General features: G+C 47.6%; 1 protein-coding gene across 3 annotated transcripts in view; it reads left to right on the forward strand.

The window, feature by feature from the left end:
* SGMS1 (sphingomyelin synthase 1) overlaps positions 1 to 17,401 on the forward strand; it is an 84,909-nt gene that overhangs the window by 12,137 nt on the left and 55,371 nt on the right. For 2 of the 3 annotated variants that reach the window (XM_039388079.1, XM_039388076.1), the window contains exon 2: positions 11,024 to 11,142. The gene's annotated coding sequence lies outside the window, so the exon portion shown is untranslated. Of the gene's footprint in view, positions 1 to 3,931; positions 4,262 to 11,023; positions 11,143 to 17,401 lie in introns of those variants that run through there. The other variant, XM_027711122.2, reaches the window with a different exon arrangement.

A 17,401-nucleotide genomic window follows, 5' to 3' on the forward strand; every position in this document is an offset into this window, starting at 1 on the left:
CTTTAATCAGAAGGTGAATATATTTAAACTGGAAGTGTGTATTCGTTAGACGGGTTGGTGGCAGTTCTCGGTATTGAGCTGTTGCTTCTGGGAGAGCGCCTGCTGTGGGATAGCTGAGGCTTTGCAGGGAGCCCAAAAGTGCCTCTCCCAGCTGCACTGGCCAGCTTTGCTGTCCTGAAGGGCTTTGCTCCGCCTTAAGGCACAGGCTTAGCCAACAGAGCGCTCTCAAAAGCAAACTCTGGAAGGTTATCTTTTTTTTTACATGGAATTTCTACATGAATACCGACTATGTTTCCCCAAGCTGGGAGGTGACCATCCCTTGTGGTTTGTTTAACCGCATAGGACTGTTGTTGCAGCAATGCCCAGAAGAAATAAGATTAAAAAGCAATTACTGTAGCCTTGCAAGGGTGTGTGGTCCAGAAAAATTCCTTTTCCAAGTTAAATTCCTTTCCCAAGAAGTTGATGACTTTTAGGCCAAGACAAGAGGTAGAAAAGTTTAAGTACGTGGAACAATTTCTTCTGCGAACTATGGGAACCTTTGAAAGTTGAAATAACTTTTGTAGCTGGAAGTTTCCGTTTATTTAATTTTGTTTTGCTTCCTTAGGGCTCAGCTGTCCTTGTTTTGAGTTAGTTTATTTATGGACACGTCGTGCTGCTCTCCAACAGAGATGACCCTCAACTCCCCCCTGCACTTAGCAAGTCATCTGCCGCTTGTTGGTGTGTTAAGCCCATTTAAAATATCTTCCTGCGATTTGAAGATAATTTGCATCACACTAGGCACGGATTGATGTTTAATACGGAGCAGCTGCTGCCCATTAGCCACTTTTATACGTTGTTTTCTTCCTGGTTAAACACATTCACACAGGTACATCTTGCAACTTGACTTTTACTTGCAGCCAATTAGTCAAGTGCGAATCCAGCTTGAATTCTTTGCCCTCGGTGCATTTCTGTGCCAGTGTCTCATTTATTCCTTCGTTGCAGTGGCTGGAAGAGTCTCTTTTCCCGGGAGGCTCAAGCCAGTGTTGCAGGAGAAGAACAGTCCTGCTGAATTTGGGGTGTGGGGCAGGTGACTGCAGGGACTTTGGGGTGCACTGATGGGGCTTTGCTGCTGAATTGCTGTGTTTTACAGCTGAGAGGGAATAAACCACTTCCAGCACACTGAGAGCAGAGCCTCTGCCTGCTTGGCCTCTGGAGACCCAAGGAATAGGCCTGGTTTGTGGAACTTGGGAGCAGGCTGCACCTCAGCTGGGTCCCAAAACTCCTGAGCAGACCCAGCTTGGAATCCAATACTCCCAGAGGGCGGGTGTGGATTGAATTACTGGGCCATTACCTGGTTGTGCTGCTCTGGTGAGCTCATCTGCCTTCCTCCTGCTACCCATGGATGGCTGTGGCACCGACAGAATTAGCAAAGAGCAAGATGGGAGACAATTGCAGTGTAACAGCTGAGATTTCAGGGAAATAGCTGATGGATAGGCTGCCTCACTTCAGCTCCACTAAACCCTGCCTTTAAGTGGCTGGGAGAGGTTTGTGAGATGTGCTTGCTATGCTGAAAAAATAAAAGGTCTCACTATGAAAGAAGGGAGGAAGGAACTTACAAAAGAGCTTCACTAACTTCTAGATTCTCACACCACTCAGGAGTCACCTGCTCAAAATTCCTCCTCTGTACCTGACCCAGCTCGTTCAATCCTGTTTTTCCCTATGAAACAAGAGGCAAAAAAGCAGTGTTTGCTCTGGTTCACAAGGATCACAGAATCATTTAGGTTGGAAAAGACTTCTGAGATCCTTGAGACCCCCCTGTGCCTGATGCCCACCTTGTCCCCCAGCCCAGAGCACTGAGTGCCACGGCCAGGCCTTCCTGGGACACCTCCAGGGATGGGCACTCCAAACCTCCCTGGGCAGCCCCTGCCAATATTTGATCATCCTTTCCATGAAGAAATTCCTCCTGATGTCCAACCTGAGCCTTCCCTTTGGGAGGCAGTTTTTGGGATGGTGACAGGCTCTTTGTAAAGCAGCTTGTGACTGTGGGGAAACCAGGTGTGAAGGTGACATCCACGGGCCAGTAAAAATCTTGCTGCTGTGACTCCAGAAATGCTGAATGTGAGGTGAAGGGGTAGCTATTGTAACAAAACATGGAGTGGAAATGTCTCCTCCTTGGTGTTTCTGACTTAGCTTGCAGCTGTTGTGCCTGTGCCCATCTTTTGCTTCCCTCCTGCATCAGAAGTTATAATCTAAAAATAAGCTGTGTTGTGCAGAGGAGTGGGAAACGAGATAGCACGAGTGATTTCATGTGTCATTACTGTGTGTCTGCCCTGTGCTGAGAGCATTTCTGCTGGTCAGTGAAACCCTGAGTGGTGCAGGCTGTCATCACCCAGCTGACACTGAGCTAATGCTCCCCTGCTCTCTGGCCTACTCTTAAACCAGACCCCAAATTAAAAAAAAAAAAAAGTATTTGAAGGAGGCAAAACGTTGTTACAGTTTCACTGAGGTGAGGATAATAACCCTTGTAAGTCTCTGGAAGTGAAGGGAATAGGTTTATTTTCTGTGCTGCCCTCTTCTGCAGTACTTGACAGGGTCTCTGGTGAGGTGGCCAGGAGCTGTTCTGTCACCAGTTTAAACCACTGGAAGAGCACTGGCAGTGGTGGTTTGGTCTGTCAGGGAGGCTGAAAGTCACTTGTGTTGCAACCTCTTTGTCTGCTTTAGTACTGACATGTAAATCCAAGGGGACAAGGCAACTTTGCCTGTTGCTCTTTGCACTGACTGGGCAGCCAGGACTGAAATCTCTGGGGCTTTGAGTTTGAAGTTCTTTCCAGCTCTGGTGCTGCTTCACTGTGTGTCTTTGGAGACACAGACAGATCTCATTTGTCAAGGTTTCTGGGGCCCTGTGAAAGCTGCAGGTGCTGTGTGACAAGGCTGCCTCTCTGCCCCTCCCGTGCTTTCAAAGGTGCAGTACAGTCCTTTTCCTTCTTTGTTGTTTTTTTTTTTTTTTTTAATTTCCCTTAGTCTAAGACTTGCAAAGCTTGTGTGACTTGCTGCTTTTGTAGCTCGTGCCTCAGGAAGTGCTGCAGGTGGGTTTGTGGGTTGCATTTAGGCACTTAATATGCCTGGTGTAACTGCCTTCCTCCCTGGTGTAATTAAAAACAGGAAAATAAAGTCTGTTTGGTTGAAAATCTTGGAATATCCCGAGTTGAAGGGAGCCACAAGGATCGTCAGTCCAACTCCTGGCCTTGCACAGGACACCCCAACAATCCCTCCTTGGTCCCATCTTGATCTTGCCACTTCTTCCACACGGAGCAATAATGCACTTTTTGGCTTTTTAAAGCAAGAACTGAAGTTACTTGTGTTCTCACATCCAAGCTGGGATTATTTGTCCTTATTTCATGGGTCTCATCAGGGACCTGTGATAGGTTTACTTACTTTTGTTTAAACTCTTGAGCCTCACCTAGTAATCTTACATTTGGGTGTTGCACAAGACTGGGCTTGAAAAACAGTCTTGTAGGGCTGAAGTTAACCTCATGGAGGGTAAGCAGGGAGTTGACCCAAGTTTATTCCAACTTTACTTTCTTTGGAGTTTTCTTGGTGTATTGGATTGTCTGGGTTTCACTTCTTGCAGCTCTGTTTGTCCGAGGTCTCTGACCACACCAGACACCTTCCATCCTGGAAGGCAGCAGGAGTAAGTGAAGGTCTCCGTGGCTTTTTTCTGTTTGTATTTGGTTAATTCTGCTTTCCCAGTGTAGTTTGAGATAAGTCAGTTGATTGATTAGGCAGTTCGTGGAAGTGAGGGACTGGTGCAGAACCAGCTTCTGGTTGGGAATTTCCTGGCAGGAGATAACAACAAAACCATATCCCAGGAAAAGCTGGACCTGGAGCTCTGGCATGCTGAGCCTGCAGAGACAGATAAGGAGACAGGACAGGAAGATGCACTAATTGATAACTGCTGCAGACCCAGCAGAGTGGGAGATAACTAGATAACTGTCTCCACCCCCTCCAAAAAAATTCCTCAAGCTCAGTATCCTGGCCTTAGGAAGAGGGTCCAGCACGTTTAATTTACTCTCCTCAAACAGGGATCATGTCTGCAGCACTGTCTCCAAATGAGAAGAAAAATGGGCTGCTGCTTTGCCACTTTTAAGCAATGACAGTCTTGGTGTTCCTGTCTTCCAGTTCTGTACCCCTGGGATAACTGGGATGTGCTGAATAGTGATTGGCTGTGGATAATTCCCCTTGTCTTAACCAGCAAGTGCTTGGGACACAGTTGTGTCTTAAGGTGGGTGTGACTGCAAGCCTCCAGCAGAGCAGGGGATCTGCTGGCTGCATTTCCCTGCTGCCAGGGGAATGGTGGGACAGGCTGCCGGGGAAATTCCCTTTCACAGGAGTTTTCCGAGCCTGCTTACCGGGGGAAGACCCCGTAAGTTTTGGGTATCCCTCCTGAATAATCCATGATCTGCTCTGAACAAATGAGCAGGAGTGAAAGGACACCTTTGCTTCTTTCAGCGTGCTGTAAGAACCCTTTGCAGCCCATCACTAAGAGAGTACACTTTGCTTTTTGTCTGTAGCTTTGCTTTAGCAAAACAGTCCTTTCTAGCTGGAGGACCTTAAGGAAGAAAGTCTCTGGCAATATCTGTAGGAGTTGCAGTTCTTTACTGTGCAAATGCTGAAATCTGTCTCTTGCTCTAACGTTTCTTGGAGCTTAAATATTTTTGGATAAACAAAGCATCTGTATAAGCTGCTTACAGGCAGCCTTTCCCCTGGCAGTGGAATGCAGCCACCAGGAATGCTGCAGTGGGAACAAGGAGCTCTACAGAGCTGAGGGTCAGGAGTGGGATGCAGTGGGGCAGCACGTCATATCTAAATGTTCATTTTGATTGGCATATCACATTCCAAGCCATTTCTTCTACAAAAAATTGCTGGCATCCATAACCAGAGTATTTTTGTTTAATTTATGGAGCAGTTTGCAGCAGTTTTTCTCCTCCCAGTTTCCCCAGAATGTTGCTGGGCCGTTAAGTAGGAACCCCTAGAAATGTGCTCGAAAACCTCAGGAATTGAAAATCAGAGGAACCTGCTGAGATAAAGTCTGTTTCTGTATAACTTTGCTTCCAGAGGAAAAACACATTTCTGGTGTTTGTTGTTTCACGGTAAAGGGTTTCTAAAACATCTCCCACGTGTTATTACAGAGGGGAAAGTGTTCCCAGCCTGTGGATTGGAACCTGCTGTCTGGGAATGAGGGAGAGCTGAGTGAGGAAAACAGATACAGAGCAGTTTAGCTGCTTTTACGTGTTGATATAAGTGATGTAGCAAAGCAGCTTTGAGGGTTGTTTTTTTGGGTAGTGGCTTTTTTTGCTTGTTTTAAATTTTTTTAAATAATTTTTATTATTTTTTTTTAATGTGGTTATAATAAAAATAAAAGCCCTGAAGCTTGGGGTGACTGGCTTTGAGGGTTGTGATGGTGGAGGGAAATGCCAGACTTCTTGTTGAGTGATGGCAGCACCACAGGGAATCTGTGAAATGTAATCCCTGGTCTTGGATATGCTGGTTCCAGCCCAGGGATGCTGCAGGAGTGGTACCTTCCCTTTTCCCAGTCTCTAGCCTGTGTTTGAAGTTTTCTTGGGCAGGAAGGTGAATGGAAAAGGTTAAGATATAACAGCTGCCCAAGCACTGCATGCCTGGGTCTGATACCAGTATAATTATCTTGCAAATCTTCTGTTTAGAAGAGGAAAGTATTGAATGATATTTTAAGAGCTCAGAGAAGCTTCTTTTATAAATTTCTGTCTCTCTGTTCTTCCCATCCTCCCTTTGGGATCTGCATCTGTCCTGGTCTCCCCTTTTTCCCAGGCCATCACACCCCTGCTCTGAAGGAATCATGTTCCACCTAGTGAAGTCTCATACTTGTGGTTGTCTTCATGTTAAAAACTAAAAAAAAAAATAAAAAATCTTACATTTGAGAAATACAGTTTCTCAGCTCTCTGGTCCATGAATCCCAAGCAATCCTTGGGATTTCTGTCTTTGCAATGGCTTAGGCTCAGCTGTTCCCTGTTCCAGGGGCTGGCAGAGGTGAGGGCCTGTTGTTTCAAAGCACTTGCACAATGGGAAGAGCTGACTTTAAGCTGCTGTGGCTTGTTTCCAAATCACAGGATAATTTGACAGGAAGGCTTTTGGGAGTGAAGCCGTGTATTTAAATATAGTGGGAGTTCTGACGTGTGGTGTGTTGCAGGTCCAGGTGAACCATTCCTGTCTCCATCCCTTCAGCAGAAGCACGTAGGCCGTGCTTGTCACGGAGCCCTCAGCTTTCATCCCATTCTCCTCCAGCTCCTGCAAAGCCAGAAGAGGGACCAGCCAATGGAAGATGATCCATGAGAGGCCAAACCCCAGTTTGATGGGTGAAAATAAGCAGTGTAGTAAGCAATTGGAAGTGGTTTCTGTTGGTGGTGAACACCAGGAAATTTCACTGGTGGCGTTGCCTGTTCCAAGAGCACACCAAGGTCTGTACTCTGGTCATACCCTGCATTCCTTATCCCTAATGTGTCCAAATGATCAGACCTTGGATTTTTATGTAGATAGGTCTGACTGCAAATATCCTGGCAAGGATCTTACACTGCAGCTTCTCACAGTATTTCATATTATTAATGCTTTCTAGCCTAGTCATAACTTGCTTTTTCAGAATTAACTAAGCTTTTCCTCTTCTGAGTATGTTCAGGTTAATCTGGAAAATTCTGAGCATCTGACCTTTTGGGGACAGTTGAAAATATCAGTGTGTCACTTCTCAGGGTCCTGGCATCCGTGTCGTGCAAAGGTTTCCAAGTGTCTCGTGTTGGGGCCAGATTTGTGGAGAGGAGCGTGTCCTGCAAGGTGTTTTCTTGGAAGGATGAACAAGAAGAAGGTGGGGAGGAGGTCTGAGAAGAGGAATGATTATTTTGGAAACAGGCAAAGGCTCAGTCTCCTGCTGGAGAGGTCAGGTATGGTCAGGTCACTCAGATCCTACAAAACCAACCAACCAAAAACTAATCCCATGAACAAATCTTGCTGATTCATGTAATTGTGTTGCTGTAGATCGTGGTGATGAGTTTTATCACAGTTTGGGACACTAGGAATGAGTTTGCAGTTTGCTGGCAGGTTTGCTAGCAGCTTTCCATGCAGGAAAGATGGAAGGGATGGCTCTGGTTAAAAATGTGGTGTGTCTGGCAGAGGGAATTGTCTCAGAGTCTTCCAAAGCTGGAAATGAGAGCTGAGAATATTCTGCTTTTTTACAGTTAAAAACAAAACTCCAAAATGGAAGTCACTCTTAAATATAAGAGCAAAAGCTGGTGGGGAGAGTGGTGCTCAGTGGTTCCCTGCTGCAGATGTGCATGAACCAAATGAGGGTCACTGTTTCCTTGCAGACCCTTTCATGTGTCCATTGGCTGCATGATTTTATATTCTCCACAGGAAGAGTGCAGACACAAGCAGCTGTAGATTAGGATCAATTTGCAAGATAGTTCCGTGATTAGCAGGCCTGTGGAGATGTTTTTTTATGTAAGAACTGCATTACAAATTTAAATGGCTTCCTATGCTTAAAGAATTAACTGTGAGGATTAAAGTGACATCTCAGACACGGGCTGAGCGTTCTCTCAAAATCCCTTAAAGTCTCTAAATCAATTAGTTTGATTTCTTTAATCCACAAGTGAACTGGGTCGGTGAACAATGATCTATATAGGTTGAATTTCTCCAGAGCATTTTAAGGAGTACTTTAGTCTCCTTAAAGTGGGGGGGAAAAAAAAGAGCTGGTGAAATGTGGAAGTACTCTGTGCCAGGGTGTGAGGTGAAAATGCTCCGCTCATCATCGAGGTGCCTTGTCAAAGAAGCAGTCGTGAGCTGGTTAATCCAGCCTTCACAGGCATTCCTGATCCTTGCTGGTCGTGCTGGGTGAGAAAGTAAGACAGCAGCCTACTGTTGCTGCTTGAAAGAATGTGTGAAGCGGGAAGGCAAAGATATCCGTGCTGATGGACAGACAGAGAGAGCACCAGGGAGAGAGTTTCACTTCTGTCAAGTCTCCCAGAGTGGCCCTCAGCACTCAGAGGTGACCACTTAACTCTCCTAAACTATGTGGATGGTTGGTTTGCTTGTAACTCTGCATGGATAATACGGGGGGTGGCATTCACCTGGAAAACATCTGACTTATTAATAAAGGAATCATGTGCTCTTTCTGGAAATCCTACAGGTTTCCACTGGCTGTAATCTCTTCAAATGCATTAGTCAGAGATACGGCTTCAGCTCTGAGCCTGCTCCAGGCTGAGTTTATTAGATCAGGTGTTGTAAAATGGTGAATATTTTGTGACTAAGCCAGCGATGTTCTGGAGGGTGTTTGAGTCCTATTGACTGGTAGTTCTTGGCTGTGTTGTGACACAGAGAACGAGGCTGGCAAGTAACTTCAGTCATTAATCTTCATAGCATCAAAACCTTCAGAATTTCTTCTTAGCTGGTGCTTCTGCATGAAGGAAATCCTGTGGCTGTCAGAGCGAGTGGTGGCACAGGCAGAGCTGAGCGTTGTCACGTTAGATGCTAAAATAGATCCGGGTTTCTCTCGTGCCATTCTGGCTCCTGATTGCTTAGCAACTCCAGAAACTGAACTATTTCCACAAGGATATTAACAGTTTAAGGAAACAGGGCCCTGAACTTGGCAGCTCGTACCCCAACAGAACAGCAGTCAGTGCTGTGCAAACAGAAGGGTCTTCTTCAGGATGGAGGAGTTTGGCTCATTGATTTGGGTAAGACAGACCTTTTATTTTCTGAGAAATATGTAACAAATGTCAGTTTGTCAAATAATACAAGGCAGTGCTGTGCATGCCACAGGAAAGATAAGAATGAGCTCTAATCAAACCTTGCCACACAGCCCTGCTATCAGCGGAACTGGTAGTACCCAGAGCCAACTGTCAGCGTGAATTCCTTCTGCTGGCTTCTAACTGGCCCAGAAATAATTGTGGCTGTGGCAGGAAGCGTGTCCTTACAGGGTCTGTGTGGCTCTGTAGGGAGAGGAAGAGGCTGCAGCTGGGGTGGAGCATCTGGTGGTGCTCAGCAGCACGAGCTGATTCACGACTCGCTCATCCCGGGTGGGTGTTTGCGTCTGAGCGCCAGTTTGTGCTCCGGCATCTCTTGGAATGGGGGAACTGTCCTTAGAATAGTGGGCATGCAGGGTTTGGAGCTTCCCCTCTGGGTGCAGGGAGGGGTACAGCAGGCTGTTTTTCCCTTGGCTCACGCTCTTGGCACGTGGGTGGTTTTTTGGGGGGTTCGGGAAACTTGGCGGGTGAGCGAGCGTGACGTGTTTGGGAGGGCAGCTGCTGTTGGGAGATAAGAACCAGTCACTGATGGAAACGGGGCCTTCCCGTGTCCTGAAGACTTGCTAGTGGGTGTTCATGGGCTGGGTAACTCCTCTTGGGTTCTGTCAACACTAGGCTGTGTTACTGCAGTGCTGCAGCAGGACAGCAGGGCTCTCAGTGCCCGGCTCATCCGCTGGAAGTGTGCCCTGGCTCCATCCCCATGGACAAAAGCTGTTTGACTTCCAGCCTGGAGCACAGACGAGCCGTCTGGCTGGGGGGTGCACCTGGTGTCCCCCTTCCCGAAGCACTAGGATGGGTTAATCTCGAAGATGAGGCAAGATTGCAGAGCAAAACCCAAAAGCAAATTTCCAGTTAATCCTAAACACAGCTAAAAAGGAGTCCGGGAAAGCAGGACCGCCGTGCTTCCAGCTACCTGCTTCCTGGCAGCCACTCACTTGGATTTGGTTCTGTTTCAGCAAGCACAATGAGAGTTATTTATTCCCCCTCCCTCCCCAGCTAGGGGTTGAATGGGAATGGATGAATTGCACTTTTCTAGCTAATGTGAGTGGAGCAGGGAGACCTTCTGGATTTCCCTTATCTGAAAGTAAAGGTTTAATTGGAAGAACCCTGCAGAGTGCAAGGGGTTGGTTCTTTTCTGAATTTCTGTCCTGGTTTTGTCTCCCTTGGAAGCTGGAGGGGCTGGATGGCGAGTGGATTTGCTTCCCAGTGGCAGGATGGAGTGGGTTTTGTGCTGCTGCTGGCTCTGTTTAGCTGTGCAAGAGGTAACAGGGATGGAAGGAAACCTGTTCCCTGGGTGCTGCCACCTGAGGATTTTGGCCCTGTGCATTTTGGTTTTTAGTTTTTGGTTTTGCTTCAGTGCAGGTGCTTCTTCTCTCTTGTGAATGATCTTGGTTATCTTGAAGACTGTCAGGAAAGGCTTTCAACTTTCCTCCTTCACCCCCCCTGCATCAGCTTATTTGTCAGCAAAACATCTTGTGTTCAGAGCCAGGGTGACTTCGCCAGCTCCCTTCAAACACACCTTGAGGTTTATTCCTTCAGTCTGTGCTCCATGGGGCAGTGTGTGTCCCAGGAGTTCTGCTGGATTGTTCCTTTAGTGAAGGAGAAGGTGCTCTGGATGTTGTAGGTGCTTCTGCTCCGTGGTGCCCCTGGGCCACATCAGGGGGTCAGTGGCCCGTTTCTTACAGCTCCATTTCCCACATTGTTCCCGGGGTGGGGTTTCATCCAAACCACTCTTGCCAGGTGCAGGCTGGCAGGAAAATGAGCCTATATCCAAGACAGACTTCTGTGGGAAGGCTGGTGCGTGTGGAGGGTAGTGGATGCCACCGAGTGGAATGAGGAGCACCTCAGCCCTCCTTCAGACCCAAAGAAAGCTGCTTGTAGGCCTGTTTGGACACAAGGATCTTCTTTCTTACTGGGTAGTCCTTTGGGAAATACTATTTGTAAAATTATGTCTTTCTCTGGAGGTGCTCAAGGCCAAGTTGGATGGGACTTGAAGCACACCTGGTCTAGTGGAAGGTGTCTTTGCAGGGTTGGAGCTGGATGATCTTTAAAATCCCTTCCAACCCAAACCATCCGTGGTCTTTCCTGTATATCCCAGCTATCAGTGGGCCTCAAAGTCATCTTCACACTATGACAACTGCTGATGCTTTAATGAAGGCTTGCTGCCAGCTCTGCTTCCTAACATGCCCTTATCTTTATTTGTTTGGGTTTTTTAACAGTGACTCTCGTGCCTCTGGGAGAAGCAGCCAGCAGCAGGTCTCCTGAGCTTCGACTCTCATGTTCATAACGAGCTTCTGACCTGATGCATCCAGTGCCCTGGGTAGAAAAGCAATTCCAGGTGAGTAAATGAGCTTTGCATTTTCAAGCACGTGTGTTTTTGGTGTGTTTGTTCAATACTTTGTTTGCTGTGACCTGAGTTTGGGCAAGTTCTTGGTTTGGATTTGGGTGGGCAGATATCCATTTTCCTTTGGATATGACACAGGCCGTCACACTCCGGTATTAAATTGTGAAATCTTAGGGAAAGGCAATGGAAAGATCACTTAGATTGGTTCCTTTTTCCTGCTTCCAGGAAAACTAAGAGCAAAACTTGAGAAGATGTAGGTTGTGGATAAATGCTCCCCAAACCCTACTTATAAGAAAATCTTTGCCCCTCTGGCTGTTGAAACTGGAGTGATATTCTGGATAGAGAACCAGACTGGTGGCTGGAATACTGTTTTCCATTCCCAGGTCTGGCTTTGACGTAGATGAATGACCTGCAAAGATAAAATAAATGGGGTGTATGCCCTTTCTTGCTGCTTGTAGTTTTGTTTTTCTCTTTTAATAATCCTTTGAAGCTGTGTGAGGATTTTCTGAAAGGCACCTCATAAGATTTGTCGTGGTTTTGCTGGGTTTGATCCTTGCTGGGAAAGCCCTGTGACCGATTAAAGAGCTGTAGTAAAAATCAGAAAATAAAAGTGGAGCTACTGGGCATAGAAGTTTTGAGAAGGAATGTGTTTTAAAAGCTGTTATTGGTTTGTGTGTAGCCCCAGTGACCAGCACACTGAGTGAACAAAGTCCCTTGTGCCTCCCATTCCTAGTTGGGAAAGCTGTTGCCTTTTCCCCTGAGTGTTTTGGAATATTAATAAACCTGAACTGGCTGATTCTGAGAGGCTGTGCTGAGAGACAGAGCAGAAAAGCAGCTTTCAGTTGTGATTCTTCCTGATGCAGTTGTGATGTCTGTTTTTTTTTTTCCTGTGGTGCCCTGAGCAAATTTGTTTTTTGGAAAAGTTGGTTTTAGCCCCTCTCCTGTCACTGTCTCAGGGCTCCATGTATCTGGATCTCACAGGTTGATTAATCAAGATGTTGAGTGGCTTTTCCGCAGAAATACCACCAAAAATAATGAGAAAAATGCTGTGGCTGAACATCAGTGCCGCTAAAATTGAGGGAACTGGGTTTTTGTGCATGTTGCAGGTCAGGTGAATTGGTCTGAGCAGGTTTTTGGAGCTGTTGCTTCCTGAAAGCTGCACCTGTGTCATAGTGGTTCAAGACAAACTGTAATATTTAGGCTTGTTTTAAGCAGTCATGCAAAATTCGTGTTTTCCCCACCCTCCTTCAGCTACATCAGTATTAAGAGCAGAAGATGCTTTTAGCAGACACCAGAAGCTCCTGTCACTGCGTTGGTTCAGCTCCTGCTTGCTCTGCACCAATACACAGACATGGTGAATAATGGAGTGATCTGTTACTTAAAGTTTAATGCAGGTTTAATCGGGGTTGAACATCAACAGGTGCAGTGCAAGAGGCTGCTTTGGAAAAGATTCCAAGTGAATGTTGTGGGGTCTGTGTTGTTGGGTTGTTCCCTTTGGCCGGGGCAGGGATTGTCCCCCTGGAGAGACCCGGAGGGGCTGGAGCGTGTGCAGGGAAGGGAACGGAGCTGGGGAAGGGGCTGGAGCAGCAGGAGGGGCTGAGGGAGCTGGGGGGGCTCAGCCTGGAGAAAAGGAGGCTCAGGGGGGACCTTCTGGCTCTGCAAGTCCCTGACAGGAGGGGGGAGCCGGGGGGGGTCGGGCTCTGCTGCCAGGGAACAAGGGACAGGAGGAGAGGGAACGGCCTCCAGCTGTGCCAGGGGAGGCTCAGGTTGGCCAGGAGGAGGAATTTGTTGCTGGAAAGGGTGGTGAGGCCTTGTCAGGGGCTGCCCAGGGAGGTTTGGAGTGCCCATCCCTGGAGGTGTCCCAGGAAGGCCTGGCCGTGGCACTCAGTGCTCTGGGCTGGGGGACAAGGTGGGCATCGGGCACAGGGGGGACTCCAGGATCTCAGAGGTCTCCTCCAGCCTTAGTGATTCTGTAATTCTGTGCCACAGGTTGTCATTTATGTGGAGATATTCACTTGCTGGTGCCTTGGTATCTGGGACCTCTGATTTTTGTGTATTTATCTCAGTATTCAGCAACATATGTTCTGGACTCGGGGTCACAAAGCACATGGATGGCTCTTTGCTGAGATGCAGGGATCTCAAATAGTAGAATTTCAAGACACTGCTGCCTTTTCAATGGCTTTTTTTTTTTTCCTTTCTTTCTGTCTTTCTTCTTGGTACGAGTATTATTTTTTTAAACAAAGGAAAAACATCCCTTTCCTCAATTGTTCGCTTTGCAAAACTCGAGCCTTAAAATAATCCAGGAAGCCTTTTGTTATATAAATATACTCATCCTTCTCCTGGCACAGAATGTGCTTGCTAGAGCTGCTTGCTGAATTCTCTCTGAAAACTTAAATTTCAGTGGCTCTGAAGCAGAAACCCAGGGCTCAGAGAGCAAAGCAGGCACTGATTGCTGTGTAATCTCAGGGTAAGAGTGGCTGTGTAAAGCAGACAGAGCAGTGCAAAGCAGTGGTTTGTGCCTGGAACTCAGTTCCTGTGTCTCAGTGATTTTTGTTTAAGCTTGTTACAGTCAGGTGTGCTTATACCTCCAAATTTAGCTCCATGGGAACAGGGCCTCGGTGCTTGTGCTGTCTCTTGAAAGTATTGGTGCTTAAGTTGCTTGTGCAGAAATAGAAATGTGTGTGAATGCAGCAAGGGCTTGGAATGGTTAAAAGTAAATTCCAGTGCAGACTTACTCAGTAGTCAGATTTCCCAATTAAATGGGCAGCAGTTGGCTAGAGCAGACGTTTAAAAAGAAAAGGAACAAAAAAATCACCACCAAAAAAACCCCCAATACCCACCACCACCAAAAAACCAGCGCCCTGGGAAATGTCAAATAATCTTGTTAAAAGTGGTGACTGGTTTCTGGGTGTTGTCTTGTGCATGGATAAGCACCTTTGGGGGAATATATGAATCATGTACAGAACTGAATGTGACTGCAGAGTGTTTCTGTGTCCTGTAGGCCATGAGTTCATTGTGACTTTGACTTTTTGAGTGATACCTTTGCTTAGCTTCAAGCCTGAGCTTGAAGCTGCTGCTGACTGAGGAGGCCCCTTGGGGGGACAGGTTGAAGTATCCCAGTGGAAGCACTGCCTTATTCCCCCTCTGCACACAACTGGGAAGACCTTTTCCAGCACCACCTGGCCAACCTGCTGCTGGCTTTATCCTCACACTCTGAGGAACCATGGGCATCCTCCTCAGCTCCTGTTGGACTCCTCTACCAGCCTTCAGCTTGGACATCAGGAAGAATTTCTTCCTGGAAAAGGTTGTCAGGCCTTGGCAGGGGCTGCCCAGGGAGGTGGTGGAGTCCCCATCCCTGGAGATGTCCAGGGAAGGACTGGACGTGGCGCTTACCCAAACCTAAGAGTCTAATGGAATTTTGGAGCAAAGACTGTGTGTTCCCTGTGTTCAGTTTGTTGGCTTGATTGTGTTGGATTTTGGTACATTTCCTAGCTGCTTATTAAATAGCTTGGCTGGGTCTGGGTGCTGTTGATCATTTCAATCTCGTCTCCTGATTCATTTGCCTTCAGACACGGAGCTGCTCCCCTGTTTCTTGGAAAAGGCAGGGATGTGCTGGCAGGAAGTGGCTGCACTTAAAGCAAATAGGCTGTACCTGCTGATGATTAATCCTTAACCTGAAGAAGGAACCTTCCCTTTCCATCTTTGCCTGAATTAGCAGATGATTGTTCCTTTGTCCCGAGGCTGCCCAGGCTGACTCTGAGGTTGATTCATGGCTTAGGGGCCCCAGTAATAGGATTTCCCGTCAGGGTGTGCTCACCGGTCCTCACAGGGCTTCAAAGACAAAATGGGTTTTCCCTCTTGCTTTGCATCCTCTTGGCTTGTGCTCCTTTTGGCCTTGGCTTCATTTTTACTCCCGGAGTCTCGCAGACAGGAGGCTTCAGCTGGGATTTGATGGTTGGTGCCATCCCGACTCCCCAGGATGTCTGGGGATGGGACAGGCCGTGCTCTACTTGGGTTCAAGTGCTCAAGGATTGAATGTAAATGAATTTAGTCTTTATTTGAAAGGCTTTGAACTACAGCACAGCTCTTTTGCAGCTCTTTTTGCTCCCTTTGAAGGCTGAGCAGCTGATGCTGTACGTGACTGTTCCCTTAGCGTGCAGTTAAAACATCAACTATTACACTGACGTGCAAATGTTATTTTGTGCTGAAGTCATGCTGGAAATAGTTCAAAATGTCTTGTTTATTTGGATTCACCATCTCGCTGAGCTCTAATCTTGTTTTGCTCTCTGGTTTCTGTCTGGTGTCTCTGCAATCAGCAGAGCTGTGTTCAGACTGAGGGGCTGAGCTTCTGGGGTACGTGGGCGTCCTCCGGGGCTGCAGCCCAGGAGCCACGCGCTGTGAGGGCATCTCTCCTGGGGCTTGTGCCTTTTGGGAAGCTGCATTATTAAGCAGTTGTCTTCCCCCAACTTCAGTCAGGGATGCAACAGGTTGAATTAGACCCTGTGCCCTGCTCAGTGAGACCCCCCTGCAGAGCTGCTCCAGCCCTGGGAACAGCCCAGCAAGGACATGGAGCTGCTGGAGCCAGTCCAGAGGAGGCCCCAAGAGGATCCGAGGGCTGGAGCAGCTCTGCTGGGAGGAAAGGCTGGGAGAGTTGGGATTGTTCAGCCTGGAGAGGAGAAGCTTTGGGGTGACCCGATTGTGGCCTTGCAGGGCCTGAAGGGAGCCTGCAAGAATCATGGAAATCCTATTTCCAAGGGCCTGGAGTGCCAAGACAAGGGGGAATGGCTTTCCACTGCCAGAGGGGAGGGTTAGATGGGATACTGGGAAGGAATTGTTCCCTGTGAGGGTGGGGAGGCCCTGGCCCAGGTTGCCCAGAGAAGCTGTGGCTGCCCCTGGATCCCTGGAAGTGTCCAAGGCCAGGTTGGACGGGGCTTGGAGCAACCTGGGCTAGTGGAAGGTGTCCCTACCCATAAGGGTTGGAAGGAGATGATTTTTAGGGTTTCTTCCAAATCAAACCATTCTGGGATTCTGTTAAATCGCTCTCTTTTTGGACAAGCACCAACTGGTTAGTTCATTTATTTTAATGACAGATCCAGTTCTTTGAAATGACTGACTGCATGGTTTCATTTTTTTATTTATTTTCCTTTTTGTTTTCATTTGTTATTCAGCAGATAATATGGTTATTGGGATTCTTGCACAAGGTATTTTGTTGCAGTTCATTCCTGAAATGTTTCTGTCTGTTTTCAAGATGCATGAAATCAAAAAGGTTTTTTTCCTGGCCTGTGCTGTCCCCATTCCCAGTAAGGAGTTGAAAGGCTGTCAGCAACTGTTTTGACAGATTTCCATGTACTCCTTGGGAAGACAAAATGTTACATTTAACATATTTTGCTCCGTAGGGATAAGTACACAGCAAAGGATGGATGAAATAATTTGGTAATTAAAATGCTGAGGGTTTTTGTAGTCCCAGCAGAGGATGTCTGATCTGTCACCAGTCCTGTGTGCCTGTCCCAACTACTCCTGTCATGTGTGTGTCCCAGACACCCAGGCAGACTTAAATACCCTCCTGGCCAGAGTGTGCTCCTGCTTCAGGGGCCTCCCTGCCCTTTTCCTGCATTGTGGAGTCTCCAGACGTGGCCACATCACCAAATTCCCCAAGCTTTGCAAAGAGTTTCTTGGAAAGCTCATGGAAATAACAGCCCTGGGAGCTCCCGGAGCTGTGGGGCACATCCTGGAAGGTGAGTGGCAGAAAGACCAGGACCATGCTTTGCACAAATGCTGCTGCTGTTATTAGGGTGTGTTATCCAGGTTGCTCCACGTGTTTTGGGAATGCTCTTGCTGATCCAGATTAGCTGATGCAGCTGCTTGTGTCTGCCCCCTGCTAAAGGTGTTGGTGGTCTCTGTCTGACAGCACAAGTGCCCTGCCAGTGCTGGTTCCTCAGACTCTGCCTGCTCCAAAACCAGTGACCTGGCCTGGAAAGCACTGAACTGGAGCCAGCAGCAGGTGCAGAGTCAAGCACTGGAGGTGAGGCAGAGGTGGACTAACAGGTCTGGGCTTAGCAGTCAGCAAGGACAACAGGCAGCTTGCCTGGAACCAGGTGCACACTCGACTTGCTCTTCCTCTTCATCTTCTGGTCTTCTGTGAAGCTTCTCAGCCGAGCACCGAGGCTGCAAAGGCACCCTCTGCAGTTGTGCAGTTTTGCTGATGTGTTTGAAGTCCCCAGACAGTTGATCAGGCAAACCTACTGCTAAATGG

This window comes from Pipra filicauda, unplaced genomic scaffold (genome assembly GCF_003945595.2).
Source record: "Pipra filicauda isolate LSUMZ 115617 unplaced genomic scaffold, ASM394559v2 scaffold606_size451818_pilon, whole genome shotgun sequence".
In the NCBI taxonomy this organism is placed as follows: Eukaryota; Metazoa; Chordata; class Aves; order Passeriformes; family Pipridae; genus Pipra; species Pipra filicauda.